The 21,127-nt window shown below is 45.5% G+C and overlaps 1 protein-coding gene across 2 annotated transcripts in view; it reads right to left on the bottom strand.

Annotated features, from left to right (window-relative positions):
* LOC145356962 (leucine-rich repeat neuronal protein 1-like) overlaps positions 1-21,127 on the bottom strand; it is a 214,221-nt gene that overhangs the window by 14,439 nt on the left and 178,655 nt on the right. For both annotated transcript variants that reach the window (XM_080209979.1, XM_080209981.1), the window contains exon 3: positions 1,182-1,336. The gene's annotated coding sequence lies outside the window, so the exon portion shown is untranslated. The remainder of the gene's footprint in view (positions 1-1,181; positions 1,337-21,127) is intronic.

Raw genomic sequence — 21,127 nt, 5'->3', positions numbered from 1 at the left:
CAGTAAATGGCAGATCCCTTAAGAGTATTGATAGGCAGAGGGATCTGGGTGTACAGGTCACTGAAAGTGGCAATGCAGGTGGAGAAGGTAGTCAAGAAGGAATACGGCATGCTTGCCTTCATCAGCTGGGGCATTGAAGTTAAAAATTGGCAAGTCATGTTGCAGCTTTACAGAACCTTAGTGAGGTCATACTTGGAATGTAGTGTTCAATTCTGGTCGCCACACTACCAGAAGGATATGGAGCATTTGGGAGAGTACAGAAAATATTTACCAGGATGTTGCTATGAGGAGAGGTTGGAGAAACTTGGTTTGTTCTCACTGGAATAACGGAGGTTGAGGGGCGACCTAATAGAAGTCTACAAGATTATGAGAGGCATGGACAGAGTGGATAGTCAGATAGAATCCTTACAGTGCAGATGTAGGCCATTTGGCCCATCAAGTCTGCACCAACTCTCCAACAGAGCATCTTACCCAACCCCATAATCCCATGTACTTCTTTTTATTCACTCATGGGTTGTGGGCATCACTGGCAAGGCTTACATTTATCACCCATCCCTAATTTCCCTTGAACTGAGTGGTTTGTTCAACCATTTCAGAGGGCAGATGAGAGTCAATCCCATTACTGGTGGATCTGGAGTTACATGTTGGCCAGAACAGGTCAGGATAGCAGATATCCTTCCCTACAGGACATTACTGAACCAGATTTTTTTTTACGACAATCGACACTGGTTTCATAGCCATTAGACTTTTAATTCCAGAATTGTTCTGCGTTTGAACCTCATCATTGGTGTGATGGGATTTGAACCTAGGTCCCCAGAGCCCTATCCTGGATGGATTATGAGACCAGTGACATTAACATAACATCACCACCTCCCCAATTTACCCTGCTAATCCCCCTAATCTACACATCTAAGGAATGTGGGAGGAAATTAGAGCATCGGAGGAAACCCACGCAGATCTGAGGAGAATGTGCAAACTTCACAGAAGGCCAAAATCGAACCTGGGTCCTTGGTGCTGTGAGGCAGCAGTGCTAACCACTGTGCCACCATGCTGCCCCGTGGCAAATGGGGAGGGAGGAAATCTCAGTCCAAATTTTCAATGTTGGGCCCCCGGTTTCTGATTCAGGTTTCAGATTAAGGATTTCACAGCTTTAATTCCTAAAAGCTTATTGCTAACCTTACCTGCGACAGATGTAAAATGCAGATCGAGTGAAGTCCAAAAGGGTGCAAGAGCTGGAGACAGATGCGACAGAAATGGAAATCAATCCTGGATTCAGCTCTTCTAGAATCCAGGGAGGAACATGCAGGAATTGTAACTTGCTCCTATTACCTTGTCTCTGTAATAAAGAAGCACAGGATATTATTTAATAGAATCGTAGAATGCCTACAGTGCAGAAGGAGGCCATTCGGCCCATTGCACTGACAACCATCCCTCCTAGACCCTAGCCCTGCAATCCCACACATTTACCTCACCAATCCCTCCAACCAATGCATCACGTGACACTGAGGGGCAATTTAGCGTGGCCAATGCACCTAACGCACCCGTCTTTGGACTGTGGAAGGAAACGCACGCAGACACAGGGAGAACATGCAAACTCCACACAGACAGTGATCCAAGCCGGGAATCGAACCCATGTTCCTGGAACTGTGCGGCAGTAGTGCTAACCACTGTGCCACCATACTGTGTTATGGCTATTTATGACTATTTATGGCTATTTATATATCGGAGACTAAGAAAATCTGGAATACGAAAAGGCTATTTGCCCTTAAGCCATTCCCTATATCCATACAGTGTAGTTCTCAGGCTGGTGGGAGTTTAATGACAGGGGTGTTGCGGGGGGTGTTTCTAATCCTTGGGGTTCTTTTCCTTGTCCACTTGCCTCCTGTACTGATCAGGAGGAGGGCACTTCTGTTGGCTAGTGAAGATCGGGTGGCCATTGGCAAGGAGGGAGTTTTGAAGTGATCCCGTGGGGTGCAAAGGCAGGGTCTTGGTCTGTTTCTGTAAGTAACCACAGCTAGCTGATCTGTACTGCTTCTGTCATCTTTGTGGCTCTTTGAATGAGGAAGCCCTCTCTTGCTTCAACCTTTCTCAATGAAACACCTTCAGGTGGACATCCTAGTGGTTAACATTGCTGAGTCATGGCACTAGGGACTTGGGTTCAATTCCGGCTTCAGGTGACGGTCTGTGTGGAGTTTGCATATTCCCCCCATGTCTCCGTGGGTTTCCTCCAGGTGCTCCGGTTTCCGCTCGTAGTCTGAAGATGTACGGGTTAGGTCGATTGGCCATGCTAAATTGCCCCTTAGCGTTAAGGAGTTTAGTGGGGTTACGGGGATAGGGGACCGGGTGGGATTTTTGTAGGTGCGGCCTCGATGGGCCGAAGGGCCTTCTTCTGCATTGTCAGGATGCTATGATTCTATTCGCATGGCCCCTTCGTCACTCTGGCATCGTCCCTGTGCCTTCCTTTGCTCCATAACCTGTATCATCTTCTTCAGGTGATTCTCACAATTCTAGCGTGAAATTATTAAGTCAAGTTATTAAATGGTTTTGAATCTTGCGGGATTAAATAATGGAAACGTGAGCCATTTTTTAATGATTAAAAAAGCCAGGGACCTGGGTTCGATTCCGGCACACACTGAATTCCTCGCCTGGTATCAGATTTTGCCAATGGGGTGGCATGGTAGCACAGTGGATAGCACTGCTGCTTCACGGCACCAGGGACCCAGGTTCGATTCCAGGCTTGGGTCACTGTCTGTGGAATATGCACATTCTGCCCATGTCTGCATGGGTTTCCTCTGGGTGCTCCAGTTTCCTCCCACAGTCCAAAGATATGCGGGTTAGATTGATTGGCCATGCTAAAAATTGTCCCTTCGTGTCGTGAGATGCGTAGATTAGAGGGATTAGAAGGTAAATATGTAGGGATATGGGAGTAGGGCCTGGATGGGTTTATGGTCAGTGCAGACTCAATGGGCCGAATGGCCTCGTTCTGCACCGTAGGGATTCGATGCAAAGGGAACTCTATGTGATTGACTAGTTGATAAGATGGGTAGAAGAGTAATTGGTGGGGATGGAAGGAGCTGGAGATGGGGGAGAGACAGAACAAGGAATTAGATTAGTTGGTGCGAGAAAAAAAAAATCTGTGGCCAGATTAAAAATTCAGCAAAATTTTGCTGAGGACCGGGTCTGTAATTCAAACAATTGAAAGCAGAGCAGCAAGGTTAGACGAGATAGACTAGGGAATAGTTAAAAGGAGTAACACTTTCCATTGATGCCCTTTAGAAGGTAATTAAACAGTATTGTTGACCCTCTAAAAGGCTCTTGAACAATTTCTATTATTATTCAACTGACTGATTTGCATTTCATGCACATAAATGTCTCTTGCTGAAGGTTTGGATAATTTTTTTTGCTTCTAACCTCCCTCTCACTTTCCACAGAGATGCCAGGAACATTAACCAGAACTGCAGCAATTTCCTCGCCCAGTTTCTTTGTTGGTTTCTAGTTTATCTCATCTAACCCCGGTGTCCCGCTTTTAATTCGCCGCATTTCTCTTTGTGACACTTACTCACTGAGTGCTGTGCAAAGTAATTCCCTGGCCGATATCTGCGGAACCTGGAACGGGGCCAGGGATTTCATTTGGTGAGAAAAAAATAGTGGCACTGTTCTTTTGTCTCCTCCCCCCTCAACTCTGTACCCCACAATCCAGCCATCTCCCCACCCTCTCAAGCCTCCCCCCAGTCGTGTCTCCACTCATTATTTCGCAGAACACAGGTTTTCAATGTGGACTTTTCCCTGGTGAGCCCATTAAGAGGATTCTGAAAGAATGGGGAGCCTGCAAAAATCAAGTTTCTGTATTTTTACTATTTGTTGATGCTTTCTGCAATAGTAACACCGTTTCAATTGAATGGCTTTTGGAAGTAAGACCATAAGATCACAAGATATAGGAGCAGAATTAGTCCCATTGAGTCTGTCTGCCATTCAATCATGGCTGATATTTTTCTCATCCCCATTCTCCTGCCTTTTTCCCATAACCTCTGATCCCCTTATCAATCAAGAACCTGTTAATCTCTGTCTTAAAGACACTCAATGACGTGGCCTCCACAACCTTCTGCAGCAAAGAATTCTACAGATTCGCCACTCTCTGGCTGAAGAAATTCCTCCTCATCTGTGTTTTAAAGGATCATCCCTTTAGCCTGAGGTTGTGCCCTCTGGTTCTAGTTTTTCCTACTAATGGAAACATCCTCTCCACGTCCACTCTATCCAGGTCTTGCAGTACCCAGTAAGTTTCAATAAGATTCCCCCCTCATCCTTCTAAACGCCAATGAGTACAGATCCAGAGTCCTCAATCGTTCCTCATAGAATCACTACAGTGCAGAAGAAGGCCATTCGGCCCATCGCATATGCACCAACTCTCCAAAAGAGCATCTTACTCACGTCCCACCCCTGTAACCCTGCATATTTACCCCAATAACCTCCTCTAACCTACACATCTTGGGTCACCAAGGGGCAATTTAGAATGGTCAATCCACCCTTCATGGGACATAGAATCCTACAGCGCAGAAGGAGGCCATTCGGCCTGCACTGACCACAATCCCACCCAGGCTTTATCTCCATAAACCCATGCATTTATCCTGCTATCCCCCCCTGACAGTAAGGGGCAATTTAGCATGGCCAATCCATCCAACCTGGGATCTTTGGACTGTGGGAAGAAACTGGAGCACCTGGAGGAAACCCACCCAGACACGGGGAGAATGTACACACTCCACACAGACAGTGACCCAAGCCGACAATCGAACCCAGGTCCCTGCCGCTCTGAGGCACAGTAAGAAGTCTCACAGCGCCAGGGTTAAAGTACGACAGGTTTATTTGATAGCAGAAGCTTTTGGGTGTTCCTCCTTCTGCAGGTGAGTGAGGAGTTGCAAATCGTTACCCCCCTGAAGGAGGGAACACTCCTAAAGCTTGTGCCACCAAATAAACCTGTTGGATTTTAACCTGGTGTTGTGAGACTCCTCACTGTGGCCACTCCGGTCCAACACCAGCAACTCCACATCATGGCTCTGGGGCAGCAGTGCTAACCACTGTGCCATCGTGCTGCAGTAGTACGCAAGTAGTCCTGTCCAGGATGGTTAATGATGACACTTATGCTTCAGTTTTTATGGTTTATGACTACACTGATACACTGAGCCCTGCATGCAGGCTCACATCTCTGTTTATTTTTAGCTTCTCCATTTGCAGTTTGTACGTAATATATTACTGTGTAGCTGTGCAGAGTTTGCTTCATGCTGTTATTAATCACAGTAAAACTGATCTTGGCAAAAAGTGACTCGATATAGATGAACTATTCTCAGTAAAATCAACCTTCTTTGCAAAGTTTTCAAATAAATCAGTGGGAGAAATGACAAGAAGCAGCCTGGGCTCAGTAGATGACAGATACCTGAGCTAAGACACACAACCTGTGTGGTGAGCACAGAAAAGATTGTATTTATATAGAGTGCCTTTCACTTCCACTTGACAACCAATGCATCACCTTGGAAGCGTAGTCGCTGTGGTTGCGTGGGTCAACTCAAATTTACGCACAGCGAGTGGCCACGAATGAGTGCCAAGTTATTCAGTTTTTGGTGATGTTGGTAGAAGTGGGTCATGGCATTGCGAGAACTCCCTGTTACTCTTCACAAAAGTGCCAATGAATCATTTTGCATCCTCCTGAACAGGCATATCGAGCCTCGGTGTACTGTAAACGGAAAGCAAAAGGTTCTGAAATTATGAATCAAAAAGCACTGGAGGTTTTCAGCAAGCCAGTCAGCAGCTGTGAAGGGAACAGGCAAAGGAATGGTGTAAGTGCGTGTCCTTTGTGTGTGCCCACCAGAAATGTTAACTTATCCATTCCCTCCCTAGATATTGATTGATCTGCGGAGTGATTTTCAGATCTCACCCTTGTCTCTTATCACTGAATCTGTTTTCTGAACCTCCTCTGTCAGCCAGATGGCTCAGATGGCAGAACCCGTGCTTTAAGAGTTAGAAACATTCTTGGTTAAAGACCTGCCCCAGCACTTCTACGTAAAACACAAAGCTGACACTCCAGTGCACTGCTGAGCGCAAGTTAAACCAAGGCACTGTGTGTGTGTGCGTGTGTGTGTGTGTGTGGATACTATGTGTGTGTTAACAGTGTGTGTGTTTTCATGTGTGTGCGTAAGTGAGTGCACTTGTGCATATATGTGAGTTTGTGTGTCTGCATGCTTGAGTGCTTGTGTTTGTTTGTGTGTGCGTATGCGCGTGTTTGTGTGTGTGTGCATGTTTGTGTATGCATGTGTGTGTTTATGTGCATGTGTGTGTTTATGTGTGCGTGTGTGCATGTGCATATGTGTTCATGCACGTTTGTGTGCGCACATGTTTGAATGGATGCGTGTGTGTGCCTGCGTGTGTGTGTGTGCATGCGCATGTGTGTGTGCATATGCATGTGTGTTTGTGTATGTGTGCATGTTTGTGTATGCACGTGTGTGTTTGTGTGCATGTGTACATGTGTGTTTAAGTGTGCCTGTGTGCATGTGTCTGCGTGTGTGCGTGCGCATATGTGTTCATGCATGTTTGTGTGTGCACGTGTTTGCATGTATGCATGTTTGTGTGTATATGCATGCTTGTGTATGTGTGTGTGTGCCTGTGTGTGTGTGTTTGTGTGCGCATGTGTGTATGCGTTTATGTACATTTGTGCATGCACACATTTATATGTATGCACGTTTGTGTATGTGTTGCTCTCATTCAACATGAACACATTGGAAATCATTTTGACTTTAAATGCATCTGGCAACAAAGGTGATTAAGAAATAAATCCGAGGCCTTCCATCCTCCCCATAGTCCAGGACCACAAAGGCATGCGTCCAGTTCCACCTGGGCTAAGGTTGCAGAAACCAGAGTCCTTTCAATTAACACTCTGCACCTTTAAGATTCAGTATATCAGGTGGTGTGTATAACCCCTTGGGGGGGCAGAATAACAGTCTCAGCTGAAACCCATCATTAATGTTAAAGAAGGGAAGAAGCCTTGTGTGACATCCATGGAGGATATCAGTATCTGATCAGTCATCATAATGTACGCAGGACGTGGAAGCTTCAATCAGTTGACAATTTATTTGATGAATAGCTCAGATCATAGATATAGTTTGAAATGTGATATTGAGCTATGAGGCACAGCAGGAGCCCAAATCCAAGCTCGAACACATGATCAAAGCCATGATTTTTACAACCATAGAGAAAATCTATACTCCCTGCTGAGTGGGTCAATAACTCGGAGCTCATAGTGTGAAAATGATTGGTAAAAGATCAGAGAGGAGATGAGGAGAAATGTGTTCAGTCGTAGCGTCGTTGTGATTGGAATGCTTTCCCAGGAAAGGTGGTGGAGGCTGATTCCAAAAATATCCTTGAAAGGAAGGTGGATAACTACTTGAAGATGAGGAACTGAGGAAATTGGGGGATATGGGGATCGAGTGAGAATGTTGAGTTCTGCCATGATCTTATTGAATGGTGGAGCAGGGCTGATGGCTGCATTTAGAGTCATAGAGGCTCACAGCATGGAACCACGCCCTTTGGCCCAACTTGTCCATGCCGCTTTTTTTATTACTATTAAGCTAGTTCCAATTGCCCACGTTTGGCCTATATCTCTCTATATCCATCTTACCTATGTAACTGGCTGAATGCTTTTTAAAAGACAAAATTGTACCCACCTCTGGCAGCTCGTTCCAGACACTCACTAACCTCTGTGTGAAAAAATTGCCCCGTGACCCTTTTGTATCTCTCCCCTCTCACCTTAAACTTGTGTCCTCGAGTTTTAGACTCCCCTGTATTTGGAAAAAGATGTTGACTGTCTTGCTGATCTATGTCCCTCATTATTTTATAGACCTCTATAAGATCACTCCTAAGCATCCTACGCTCCAGCAATAAAAGTCCCAGTGTATCCAACCTCTCCTTATAACTCAAAGCATCAAGTCCCAGTACCATCCTAGTAAATCTTTTTGGCAGTCTTTCTAGTTTGCTCTACTCTTGCTCCTGTTCATTACATTCTTACGTTCAACAGTCTCATGGACCAAGTGTGGGGATGTGAGATTAAGTATGATGGTTCTTCCAAAGTGCTAGCATGGGGGCAATGGGCCAAATGGCCTCTTTCAGTGTTGTAGATTTCAGTGATCCTCTGGTAAATGGATCTCCTACCCCAGGATCATTACGGTGAGGAGGACAGAGAACAGCTTGAAACTACAACCAAGTTGGAGAAGAAAGCGGGACAGTTGATGGGTTGAAAAACATGGTGAGGTGGCACAGCGGTTAGTACTGCTGTCTCACTGTGCCAGGGATCAGGATTCAATTCCAGTCTTTGTTGACTGTGCAGTGTCTGCACGTTCTCTCCTTGTCTGTGTGTGTTTCCTCCAGGTGCCCGGTTCCCGGCCAAAGACATGCAGATTAGGTGGAGTGACTGTGCTAAATTGTCCCTTATATCCAAAGATATATAGGTTAGATGACTCAGCTGTGGGAAATGTGTGAGGTTACGGGGAAAGGGACTGGAGTAAATTACTCTGCCAGAGAGTCAGTGCAGACTCGATGGGCTGAATGGCCTCTTCTGCACTGTAGCGATTCTATGGTGATATTTGTCATTAAAAAAAATTAGAAATATATTGAATTTTGCAAGTTAGGATGAAAGGCCACAGATATGAAAGGTTAACTCTGTTTCTCTCTCCACATATGCTGCCAGACTCACTGAGTATTTCCAAAAGACCATAAGACCATGAGACATAGGAGTAGAATTAGGCCACTCGGCCCATCGAGTCTGCTCCGCCATTCAATCATGGCTGATACTTTTCTCATCCCCATTCTCCTGCTTTTCCCTATAATCGCTGATCCCCTTATTAATCTATAACCTATCTATCTCTGTCTTAAAGACACTCGATGACCTGGCCTCCACAGCCTTCTGTGGCAAAGGGTTCCATAGATTCACCACCCTCTGGCTGAAGAAATTCCTCCTCATCTCTGCTTTAAAGGATCGTCCCTTAAGCCTGAGGTTGTGCCCTTTGGTTCTTGTTTTTCTGACTTGTGGAAACATCCTCTCCGTGTCCACTCTATCCGGGCCGGGCAGTACCCTGCAAGCTTCAGTAAGATCCCCCCCATCCTTCTAAACTCCAACGAGTAAAGGCACAGAGTGTTCCTTATATGACAAGCTCTTCATTCGAGGGATCATTATTGTGAACGTCCTCTGGACCCTTTCCAAGGCCAGCACATCCTTCCAAAGATACGGTGCCCAAAACCGCTCACAATCCTCCAGATGAAATTTCCAGCATTTTCTGTTTTTATTTCAGATTTCAGGCATCCGCAGTATTTTGCATTTTGTACACATCCCGAATGACAACTTCCTACAAGTAAACCATAATTTGTTTCTGGGAATATTGTTCAATTGCAAGCTCCACGGCTAAAAATAACCCGACAGAATATAGCTTGAATATTGATTTTTTTTTAATGGAAAAGGGTTTGCAGTTTGTTGAACAGCAGAGCTTGTTAATTTGTTTGAGAAAAATGTGGTTTTGGATGGTTAAATTCTTTAGTCACTAGAGGCTGAGGGAAACTGACTGATTACAACAGATAGATTACAACATGCACAGTACACACAGCTTAAAAGCAATTTATGTCTTAGCGAGAACATACGGCAAGTTATCTTTGAAAGTCATTTCACAGGTCACCAAGGGCATCAAGACCTGTCGTATTAATTGGTTAAAGAAGGTTTTCAGGGCACATGATAACTATCTGGTATTCACAGTAGGTTCAGATACCCCCAAACAGGTAACTTGATTTGATTTGATTTGATTTATTATTGTCACATGTATTAACATACAGTGAGAAGAGCTGTTTCTTGCATGCTATACAGACAAAGCGAACCATTCAGAGAAAAGGAAATGAGAGAGTGCAGAATGTAATGTTCCAGTCATTGCTAGGGTGTAGAGAAAGATCAACTTAATGCGAGGTAGGTCCATTCAAAAGTCTGACAGCAGCAGGGAAGAAGCTGCTCTTGAGTCGGTTGGTACCTGACCTCAGACTTTGGTATCTTTTTCCCGATGGAAGAAGGTGGAAGAGAGAATGTCCGGGGTACGTGGGGGCCTTAATTATGCTTTTGCTGCAAGGCAAGGCAACGAGAAGTGTAGACAGGGTCAATGGATGGGAGGCTGGTTTGCCTGATGGATTGGGCTACGTTCACAACCTTTTGTAGTTCCTTGCAGTCTTGTGCAGAGCAGGAGCCCATACCAAGCTGTGATACAACCAGAGGTTCGTCCCTCTGATTTTGGAAGGCAAAACATGAGCTTGTTTTACCGTTTTGGGTCTGGGTGGCAAGGCTTTATCTTCCTTTGAGAGATACACAGAGCTGTCAATGCTGGATGAGAGGTGTCACTGTGTCACCATGAATTCTAAACATGGCGCCATGTGATAAAAAAGCATATCATGCACCTATTAGAAAAGATCATTTGGAAGAGATAGGAACATAGGAATGAAGAGCAGAAATGGGCAAATTCAGCCCTTTGAGCCGACTCCGCCATTCAATCAGATCACGGCTGATCTCTCCATGGTCTCAAATCCACCTCCCCACCTGTTCCCCATATCCTTTTATCCCTTTTTAAAACCAGAAATATATTTATCTCCTTCTTGAAACAATTCAACGATTCAAGCTCCACCGCGCTCTGGGGCAGCGAGTTCCACAAATTCACCACCACCCTCTGCAAGAAGTAGTTCCTCCTCATCTCTGTTATAAATCTACTGCCTCTCAACCTATCCCGGTGACCTCTTGTTCTAGATTGTGTCCAGTTTCGGTCTCCTTATTTGAGGAAGGATGTGGTGGCATTGGAGGCAATTCAGAGAAGGTTCACCAGATTGATTCCGGGGATGAAAGGGTTGGCGTAGGAGGAGAGATTAAACAGTTTGGGGCTTGTACTCGCTGGAGTTTAGAAGGATGGGAGGGGATCTGATTGAAGGATATAAAATTTTAAAACGGATTGATAAGGTAAACATAGACCAAACTTCCGCTTAGCCTTCAGTGCTCCAAGAAGAATAATGGCAGTTTATCCAGCCTCTCCACGTAACTGAAATCTTTCACCCCTGATGACATTCCAGTGGAGTGGCACAGTGGTTAGCACTGCTGCCTCAGAGTGACAGGGACCAGGGTTCAATTCCAGCTTCAGGTGACTGTGTGGAGTTTGCACATTCTCCCCCTGTCTGTGTGGGTTTCCTCCGGGTGCTTTGGTTTCCTCCCACAGTCCAAAGATATGCAGGTTATGTGCATTGGCCATGCTAAATTGTTCTGTAGTGTCCCAAGATGCAAAGGTAAGGGGGATTAATGGGCTAAATATGTGGGATTACCGGAATAGGGCCTGGGTGGGATTGTTGTCAGCGCAGACTCGATGGGCTGAATGGCCTCCTTCTGCACTGCAGGGATTCTATGACTCTAAACCTCCTCCATAAAACTTTGAGGCCTTCACATCCTTCCTAAAGTGTGGACAGACAAGATTGTGAAGGGGATTGCCACGATAGACCCTAAGCTTGGCTGAAAATTTCCAGTCCCACCCATGGGGGATTCGAAACGGCGAGACAGCAAATTCAGTGGACCGCTGAACTCGAGCACGTACTTCCAGTCTTGGGGTGCACAGCCAGAAAATCCTGCCCATTCTTTCCCTTGGCTACGGAATCTAGAACATGGGACACAGAAACAGGATGAGGGGTTGATCATTGAGGAGGAATTTATTCACTTAGAGGGTTGTGACCCTTTGGAATTCTCTCCCCGGATGGACTGTAAACCTGTTGGACTGTAACCTGGTGTTGTGAGACTTCTTATTCCCCCCTGAGGGTTGCGAATGTTCCTTGCTTTAGTATATTCAAGACAGATGGACGTTTTAATCTTGTCAGTAATCAAGCGGCCACGGGGAACAGGTGAGAAAGTGTAGTTGAGGCGGGCAATCAGCCAGGACCATATCGAATAGTGGTGTAGACCCCAGGGGTCATAGGCTCTATTCCTAAACTCCCTATCAAATTTTGGACACCACATTTGAGAAAGAATATCAAATCCCTCGAGGTGAATAGAAGTGGAATCCAAAGGTGTGCAGGTTATATGGATTAGCCATCGTAAATACATGGGGTTATGGGGACACGGCAGTGTGGGGAGATGTGGGGGAGGTGTGTGAGTATGGGGTTGAAGTCTGTTTAAGATGCTCTTTTGGAGAGATGGTGTAGATACGATGGGCTGAATGGCCTCCTTCTGCACTTTAAGGCTTCTACGAATTGGCAAGAGCAGCAGAAGACACATTAGGAGTTTTTTTTTTAGGTACAGTGGTATTAAGATCTCAAATGTGCAAGGAGTTCTACTAGGATACTATCAGAGATGATAGACATCTGGTAAGTGGAGAGGTGGGAAAAGCTGAGATTTTTACCACAGAGATACGTAGTGATGACACCAGTTTTTATGTTTGAACAGGAGCTTTATGTTCCATGTCTCTCGAATGCCTGTCGGACAAGCTTCCAGCTTAATTTTAGCTTCACTTTCACAGTCGCCATCTCCAGCTTTGACTCACAGCACAGAGAACAGTCAACACATAATCAAACAGTGGACAAGTGAATGCAACAGGCCTGTTCTCCTTCAAGCAGAGACTGTTAAGGAAAACCTGAGAGATGTGTTCAAAACAATGAGGGTTTTAATAGTGTAAAGTGAGAAGCTGTTTTCCCTCTGCCAAGTGGGTTGGTAAACTGAAGGTTTCAGATTCTTCATTCTTTCGCATGAGTGTCACTAGCCAGGCCAGCGTTAGGCCCGGTGATTAGCACTGCTGCCTTACAGTGCCAGGGAGCCAGGTTCGATTCCGGCCTCAGGTCACAGTCTGTGTGGAGTTTGCACATTCTCCCCGTTTCTGTGTGGGGTTTCCTCTGGGTGCTCCGGTTTCCTCCCACAGTCCAAAGATGTGCGGGTCAGGTTGATTGGCCGTGTTAAAACGCCCCTTAGTGTCAGGAGGATTAGCAGGGTAAATATGTGGGGTTACGGGAATAGGGCCAAGTGGGATTGTGGTACAGACGCGATGGGCCGAATGGCCTCCTTCTGCACTGTAGGGCTTCTACGAATTGGCAACAGCAGCAGAAGACACATTAGGAGATTTATTTTTAGGCAGAGGGGTATTAAGATCTCAAATGTGCGACCTCAAAGAGTGATGGAAATAGATTACACGGGAACTTTCAGAGGGTAATTAGATATGTACTTGAGGACAGATTACAGGAAGAATCCTGGACTCTGGGAGTAAATCAGATAGCTCTTTCATAGGGCTATCACAAACACGGCAGGCTGAATGGTTTCCTTCAGCGCTGTGAGATTTTATTATTCCTCTGTAGGTGTGTGAACATTGATTGTACTGAAGCATGGGTGACTATCAGGGAGTTCGCTCGATTGAGTCTGATTCCTTCCTTTGGCCAACATTAATGTCCACTCCACATCCTTTCTATGGTCGAGAACAGTTCCTGCTTTTAATGGTTTTGTTCCAGGATGAGTCACTTAGGGAGCTGGAAAAATATTATTGCAAATTACCCACAAATTGCTCCTAAGAAGAGTTTGAACTGGTGCACTCTGAGAAAATTGAAGTTATTATCTTTTTTCACACCCTAGTGACGAGGTTACAACCTCTATGTTGTTTGAGATTTCCTAAGGAGCATTGATATGTACATTACATTGCAGCAGTGTCCTATCTCTTGCCACATTTAGAAGATGCACAGTACAGTTGCCTGCTCTCCAGAGGTATCCTGCATTCGCCAAGAACCCTCCGTAAGGGTTAACATCCAGGTGAGTCTACTCCTGTAACTACTGTAAAGAGTTGTGACCGTAGCCCAGTCCACCACACAAACCAGCTTCTCATTCATTGACTCTGTCCAAAGATGGGCGAGTTGGCCATGCTAAAATTGACCCTAATGTCAGGGGGATTAGAAGGGTAAATAGATGGTGTTCGGAGATGGGGGCTGAGCAGGATTGTTCCCAGCCCAGGCTCGATGGGCCAAATGTCCTCCTTCCATACTCATTCCATTCTATGAGCAGGCTCAAAGGCTCATTAGCCCAATCCTGCATTTATTTCTTTTGCCTTCCACTGAATTCACATTTTACACTAATTTTCCGCTGGATTTTGAATAGAGGTATGTGGGCTTTGGACAAATATTCAACTCTGTGAATTTTAAATATCACTTGTATGGGATAATTTTCAGAGGCTTTTGAGCTGTTGTAGGGCATCACTAGCTAGGGTTAGAGGGAGGGTTAGAGCTTAATGGTGCTAAGTCTCTTACTGTCAACTCTGGTACCACTCTTGGCTGACTCAGAAGACCATGGGTTCAAATCCTACTCTCGATCCTTGAGCACAAATCTGGGAGAAGTTCCTCAATCTTGGAAAGTAGGGTCTGGAAAAGAGAGGGAATTGAAGAGGTGTACATTTGTCTTCCTGTGTGAAGACGAGGTGAGCCGGGTGCCAGTGATGTGACAGTTTGGATGGAGTTAGAGTCAGTTGGTCAGGACTACCATCTAGAAGGACAAGGGCAGCGGACACATGGAAACACCACCGCCTACAAGTTCCCCTCCAAATCACTCACCATCCTGACTGGGAAACATATTGTCGTTCCTTCACTGTCGCTGGTCAAAATCCTGGAACTCTCTCCCTAATAGCACCATGGGTATATCTACACCACAAGGAAGATGGTCAGGAAAAAAGATACAGAAGTCAGAGGTCACGTACCAACTGACTCAAGAACAGCTTCTTCTCTGCTACCATCAGACTTTTGAATGGACTTACCTCGCATTAAGTTGATCTTTCTCTATTCCCTGGCTATGACTGTAACACTACATTCTGCACCCTCTTGTTTCCTTCTCTATGCTTTGTCTGTATAGCGCGCAAGAAACAATACTTTTCACTATATACCAATACATGTGACAATAATAAATCAAATCAAATCAAAGTTCAAGAAGGCCACCTACTTCTCAAGAGGAAATTAGGGATGGGCAATAAATGTGATGCCCACGTCCTGTAAATCCAGTTGACCTCCAGTTGGTGGAATAGAAACGCCTGAAACGTTTTGGTTCCTGTCTCTTCTGCGCCACTGTCTAAAATTTCAGATTCTTCTCCGTTAACACTGCACTCAACAATCCTGTGAAGTAATTTGAGATATTTTATGCATGTGCATAGGAGTCATTTGATTGGAATTCAGATATGCATGTGTCTCGCACTGCCTCATGTCGTTGAGGGTTGCCCTTGCTGCTCCTTAGTGCGTATCCTTGTTTTATCTTTGGTCATTAGGGATGGGCAGCTGTGCTGGCAATGTTCACATCCCATGAACAAATATAAAAAAGCTTTCATGTCTGTCGGACAGCAGTCTAAGATTTGCCATTGAACTGAGTCAAATATTCACGCTACGCTTATTTTTAAGACATCAAATGTAGGTGATAATTTTCACTCATTTTTGATGAATGATCTGTTCTCAAGTCTCTGTGTCTTCCTCCTCTGTCTACATCCCTCTTCATTTTCTGTTTGTCACCCTCAGGAGGTCGTGGGTTCAAGCCCCACTCCAGGAATTTAAATATGAAATCTCAACTGAGCCGCTCAATGTGGTGCTGAGGGAGTGCCACACTGTTGGAGACACTGCCTCTCTGATATGATGTTAGGCTAAAGTTTATAGGACACAGAAATAGAAGAACTACAGCACAAACAGGCCCCTTGGTCCACAAGTTGCACCGGACATATCTCTACCTACTGGGCTTAGCTATAACCCTCAATCCTACTAAGTCCCATGTACACATCCAGAAGTCTCTTAAAAGACCCTATCGAATCCGCCTCCACCACCACTGCTGGCAGCCGATTCCACGCACCCACCACCCTCTGAGTGAAAAACTTACCCCTGACATCTCCTCTTTGATCTGCCCTCACTAGTGAATCCCAGATGGCACTGATTTGACGAAGAACCTGATAACCTGGTAAAGGTTCACGCTTCAACTAACGTCAATAAAAGAAATTATCTGGCCATTATCCTCTTACAGCTGGTGGGATCTTACTGTGCGCAAATTGGCAGCTGTGTTTTCAGAATGATGACAGTTCAAATGTTTTTATGTGTTCATAGGACGTGGGTGTCAATGGCTGGGCCAGCATTTATTGCTCATTCCTCAGGGTATTTAAGGGTCAACCACATTGCTGTGGTTCTGGAGTCACATGTAGGCCAGACCAGGTAAGGATGGCAGATTTCCTTCCCTAAAGAACATTACTGAACCAGGGGTGTAAAATAGAAAGTATTGCAGTTGATACAGAGGATGTGTTGGATATTCTAGAAGGGTTGAAAATAGATAAGTCCCCTGGTCCAGACGGGATTTACCCTAGGATTCTATGGGAGGCAAGAGAGGTGATTGCAGAGCCACTGGCTCTGATCTTCAGGTCGTCGTTGGTCTCTGGTATAGTACCGGAAGATTGGAGGACAGCAAATGTTGTCCCATTGTTTAAGAAGGGGAACAGAGACTTCCCTGGGAATTATAGACCAGTGAGTCTTACTTCTGTAGTGGGCAAGGTTTTAGAAAGAATTATTAGGGATAGGATTTATAGTTATTTGGAGAGTAATGAATTGATTAGAGATAGTCAGCATGGTTTTGTAGCGGGAAGGTCGTGCCTTACTAACCTTACTGAGTTCTTTGAGAAGGTGACCAAAGAGGTGGATGGGGGTAAGGCAGTAGACGTGGTATATATGGATTTTAGTAAGGCGTTTGATAAGGTTCACCATGGTATGCTTCTGCAGAAAATGCAGATGTATGGGATTGGTGGTAATTTAGGTACTTGGATCAGGAATTGGTTAGCAGATAGGAGACAGAGGGTGGTGGTTGATGGTAATTATTCATCATGGAGTTCGGTTACGAGTGGTGTGCCTCAGGGATCTGTTTTGGGGCCACTGCTGTTTGTAATCTTTATTAATGATCTGGATGAGGGTATAGTTGGGTGGATTAGTAAGTTTGCTGATGACACCAAAGTCAGAGGTGTGGTAGATTGTGAGGAAGGGTGTCGAAGTTTGCAGGGTGACTTGGACAGGTTGCAGAGCTGGGCTGCGAGGTGGCGGATGGAGTTTAATGCGGAGAAGTGTGAGGTAATCCATTTCGGTAGGAATAACAGATGTGTTGAGTATAGGGCTAACGGGAGGACTTTGAATAGAGTGGAGGAGCAGAGGGATCTAGGTGTATGTGTACATAGATCCCTGAAAGTTGGGAATCAAGTAGATAAGGTTGTTAAGAAGGCGTACGGTGTCTTGGCGTTTATTGGTAGGGGGATTGAATTTAGGAGTCGCAGCGTCATGTTGCAACTGTACACAACTCTGGTGCGGCCGCACTTGGAGTACTGTGTGCAGTTCTGGTCCCCACATTACAGGAAGGATGTGGAGGCTTTGGAGAGGGTGCAGCGGAGGTTTACCAGGATGTTGCCTGGTATGCAGGGGAGGTCCTATGAGGAGAGACTGAGGGATTTGGGGTTGTTTTCACTGGAAAGAAGGCGGCTAAGAGGGGATCTTATAGAAACATATAAGATGATTAGAGGTTTAGATAGGGTGGATGGTGATAGCCTGTTTCCTCGGATGGAGAAAGCTAGCACGAGGGGGCATGGCTTTAAATTAAGGGGGGGTAGTTATAGGACGGATGTCAGGGGCAGGTTCTTTACCCAGAGGGTGGTGAGGGACTGGAATGCCCTGCCTGCTGCAGTTGTAAATGCGCCTAGTTTGGGGGCGTTTAAGAGATTGGTGGATAGGTTTATGGACGAAAAGGGATTGGTTTAGATTAGTGGGTCAATGTTTTTTTTTAAAAATAAGACTGGTCGGTGCAACATTGTGGGCCGAAGGGCCTGTTCCGCTCTGTAATGTTCTATGTTCTAGATGTGCTTTTACGACAATGTTTTTGTTAGACTTTTGATTCCATATTTTTTTTCCCCCCGATGAATTCAGATTTCACTATTTGCCATAGTGGGATTCAAACTCAGGCCCCCAGAAGGGGGGTCTGTGGTTTACTAGTCCAACAACAATACCACTACACCACCGTCGCCTCATAAGCAGGATGTGTATACTTTAGGATGCCTGAGGCGCTGGAATGTGCTATATAAATGCAAGTCTTTTGTTTTTCTATCTCACATTTGGCATTAAGTTCCATTCAGATTTCTCCCAATTGCTTACCGTAAAGTCGTCCTGGGAACGCCCAGTAAAATGGTGGAAAAGGGCAGATGAGGGAATTATTTACTGAAGTCCGCACTTGTCTTCTTGTCTTTGTAAAAGTGATTCTGCAATCCAAGCAGGAAGCCACATCCACAGGGTGCATGCAATAGAAGTTGCAGTTCATCGCCCTTATCTTTGGTCTGATCTTCCTGGGGGCACAGTTTTCCAGAAAGGGTGAAATTGTGAAATGAATACGTTTATCTCTTGGAGACTATTCTCTGTTTGTGTCTCTTTCACTGACCCCCCTCTTTCCAAAGCGTGAGCCTTTCTGTTTGTTGAGATCTCTTGTGCTCTTTATGCTTCCATCTCTCTGCATCTGGGTCACCTCGCCTTCTCAAGACTCTTTGAACGAGAGTGGATACAGGTTTTGATGTGCGATACATTCTGAGTGAGTCAATCTAATCCGGAGCACTTGGAGGAAACCCATTCAGACACGAGGAGAACATGCTGACTCCGCACAGACAGTGACCCAAGCAGGGAATTGAACCCGGGTCCCTGGCGCAAGGAGGCAGCAGTGCTGACCACTGCGTCACCAGAAAGATAACTGGATGAATTCGTCAGAAGAATCCTGGGATGGTGGGATTGTCTGACGAAGAGTGATTGGGGAAACTGGCCTTACATTCTCGTAGATTGTGAAGAATGAGATGTGATGTTACGAAGCTTACAGGGCATGATGTGGAGATGCCAGCATTGGACTGGGGTAACCACAGTAAGGAGTCTCACAACATCAGGTTAAAGTCCAACAGGTTAATTTGGTAGCAAAAGCCACTAGCTTTCAGAGCGCTTGATGTTCCTTCGTCAGGTGAGTGGGATTTCAGTTCACAAACAGAGCATATAAAGAAAGAAGCTTGTGCCTTTAGTGTCTGACAAAGGAGCAGCTAGCGCTCTGAAAGCTAATGGCTTTTTCCACCAAATTAACCTGTTGGACTTTAACCTGGTGTTGTGAGATTACTTACAGGGCGTGACAGGCAAGACATACATCGGCTTTTCCCCCAGCTGCTACATCTAGAACCGAGAGGCACAGTCTCAGAATGACCCCTGAGATGAGGAGGAACTTTTTCACACAGAGGGTTGCAAGTCGGTGGAATTCTTTACTCCAGAGTGTTGTGGAAGCCCAGTCATTGAGTACAGAAATCAACAGATTTCTGGATGACGCTAATTATATCAAGGGAAAGTGGTGCTAAGGCAAATGATCAGCCGTTATCTAATTGAGCATTCACAGGAGCAGACTTGATGGGCTGAATGGCCTTCCCCTTGCTCCAACGTCTCTAACTATTTCCATTGGCTAATGGTACAAGGACTAGGGGGCAAAGTCTGAAGGTTTTGGGCAGGGAATGTCAGGGCAAATGTGAGGAGGAACTATTTTTATACAGCAAGTGGTAATAAGCTGGAATGTCTTGCCCACATGATGGAAGCGATGATTTCAAAAGGAAATCAGATTAGCAGCCGAGGGGAAGAAACTTTCAGGACTTTGGGGAGAGAGAGCAGGTGGGAGGTTGGAGTGGAACTGACTCAGTTGCTCTACAAGGAACCCACATGAACTCAGGAGGTCAAGTGGCCTCCTTCTGTGCTCCAAGGAGTCTATACGCCCCTCCTTGGGTGACATACTCAAGAGCAACTGGTCAGCGTGAACCAACACTGTGGTAGCTTGCTTTTAACACTGATAAAGATCTTAAGGAATCTCGCAGAGATGTGAAGAAAGATGGGCTCACCCATAACAACATGGGGCTAGATTAAGAGTCTGCTTTCAATCAAACCCTGTGGTGTATTTCGTTTTGTTGCGTAGCTGTAGTGCTAGGCACAGATCTTACCAGTCGGAAGCAAGCTTTGGCGTGATGTGGAGTTATGCAACAACAGTGACTTTGAGTCCCTGGAATTTAAATTATGTAACAAAGGTTAAGGAACTTGAGCTTTATTTTGGAATTGAGGAGACTCTCTCCCCTCTATCTTTTGCCAATTGTCTTAAATTTATGTCCTTTTGGTTGCTGACCTTCCACCAGTAATGTCCCCTTATCATAGAATCCAACAGTGAAGGAGGCCATTTGGCCCATTAAGTCTGCACTGACCACAATGCCAGCCAAGCTCTATCCCCATAACCCTATGCATTTACCCTGCCAGTCCCCATGACACCAAGGAGCTATTCAGCACGTCCAATCCATCTAACCTGCACATCTTTGGACTGTGGGAGGAAACCAAAACACCCGGAGGAAGCCCATGCAGACACGGGGAGAACGTGCAAACTCTACACAGACAGTGACCCAAACCAGAAATTGAACCCAGCTTACTGTGAGGTAATAGTGCTAATCACAGTGCCACCCACCCTAACACCATATGTAACATTTTTCCATACAGAGAACACGCCCTTTATCTCTACACTCTGTCTCTCAGCTTTCAATTACCAACCCATGTCACAAGGTTACCTCCAAATCTACATGCTGTCATTATTGGAATCTCATTTTCTGCAGAATTTAGCAGATGCCTGATGGAAAGTGTTCCGAGATAATGTTGTGCCCATGATGCCAGTGATAGAATATTTTCTGTTTTTCTATGCCTTGCAAGGGGGAACAGGGGGAAACCCACGCAGACACAGGGAGAACGTGCAGACTCCACACAGACAGTGATCCAAGCTGGGAATCGAATCTGGGTCCCTGGCACTATGAGGCAGCAGTGCTAACCACTGTGCCACCGTGCTCTGCCATTCACTAAGATTGTTGCTGACAGACAAACAAGATCCAAGCTGACAAGATGAGACAGTTGCACCCCATCTTGGGTTTGATCTGATGCTTGATCTTAGCGAAGAGGCCAAGAAGCAATATTTGATCATATTCACTAACACTGTGTGACTCCTCAGCTAGTCTTTGCTGGCACAGTTATATCAGTC

The sequence above is a fragment of the Carcharhinus amblyrhynchos genome, chromosome 22 (genome assembly GCF_965287045.1).
Source record: "Carcharhinus amblyrhynchos chromosome 22, sCarAmb.v2.hapA, whole genome shotgun sequence".
Classification (NCBI taxonomy): domain Eukaryota; kingdom Metazoa; phylum Chordata; class Chondrichthyes; order Carcharhiniformes; family Carcharhinidae; genus Carcharhinus; species Carcharhinus amblyrhynchos.
This window is presented reverse-complemented; position numbering and strand designations above follow the sequence as displayed.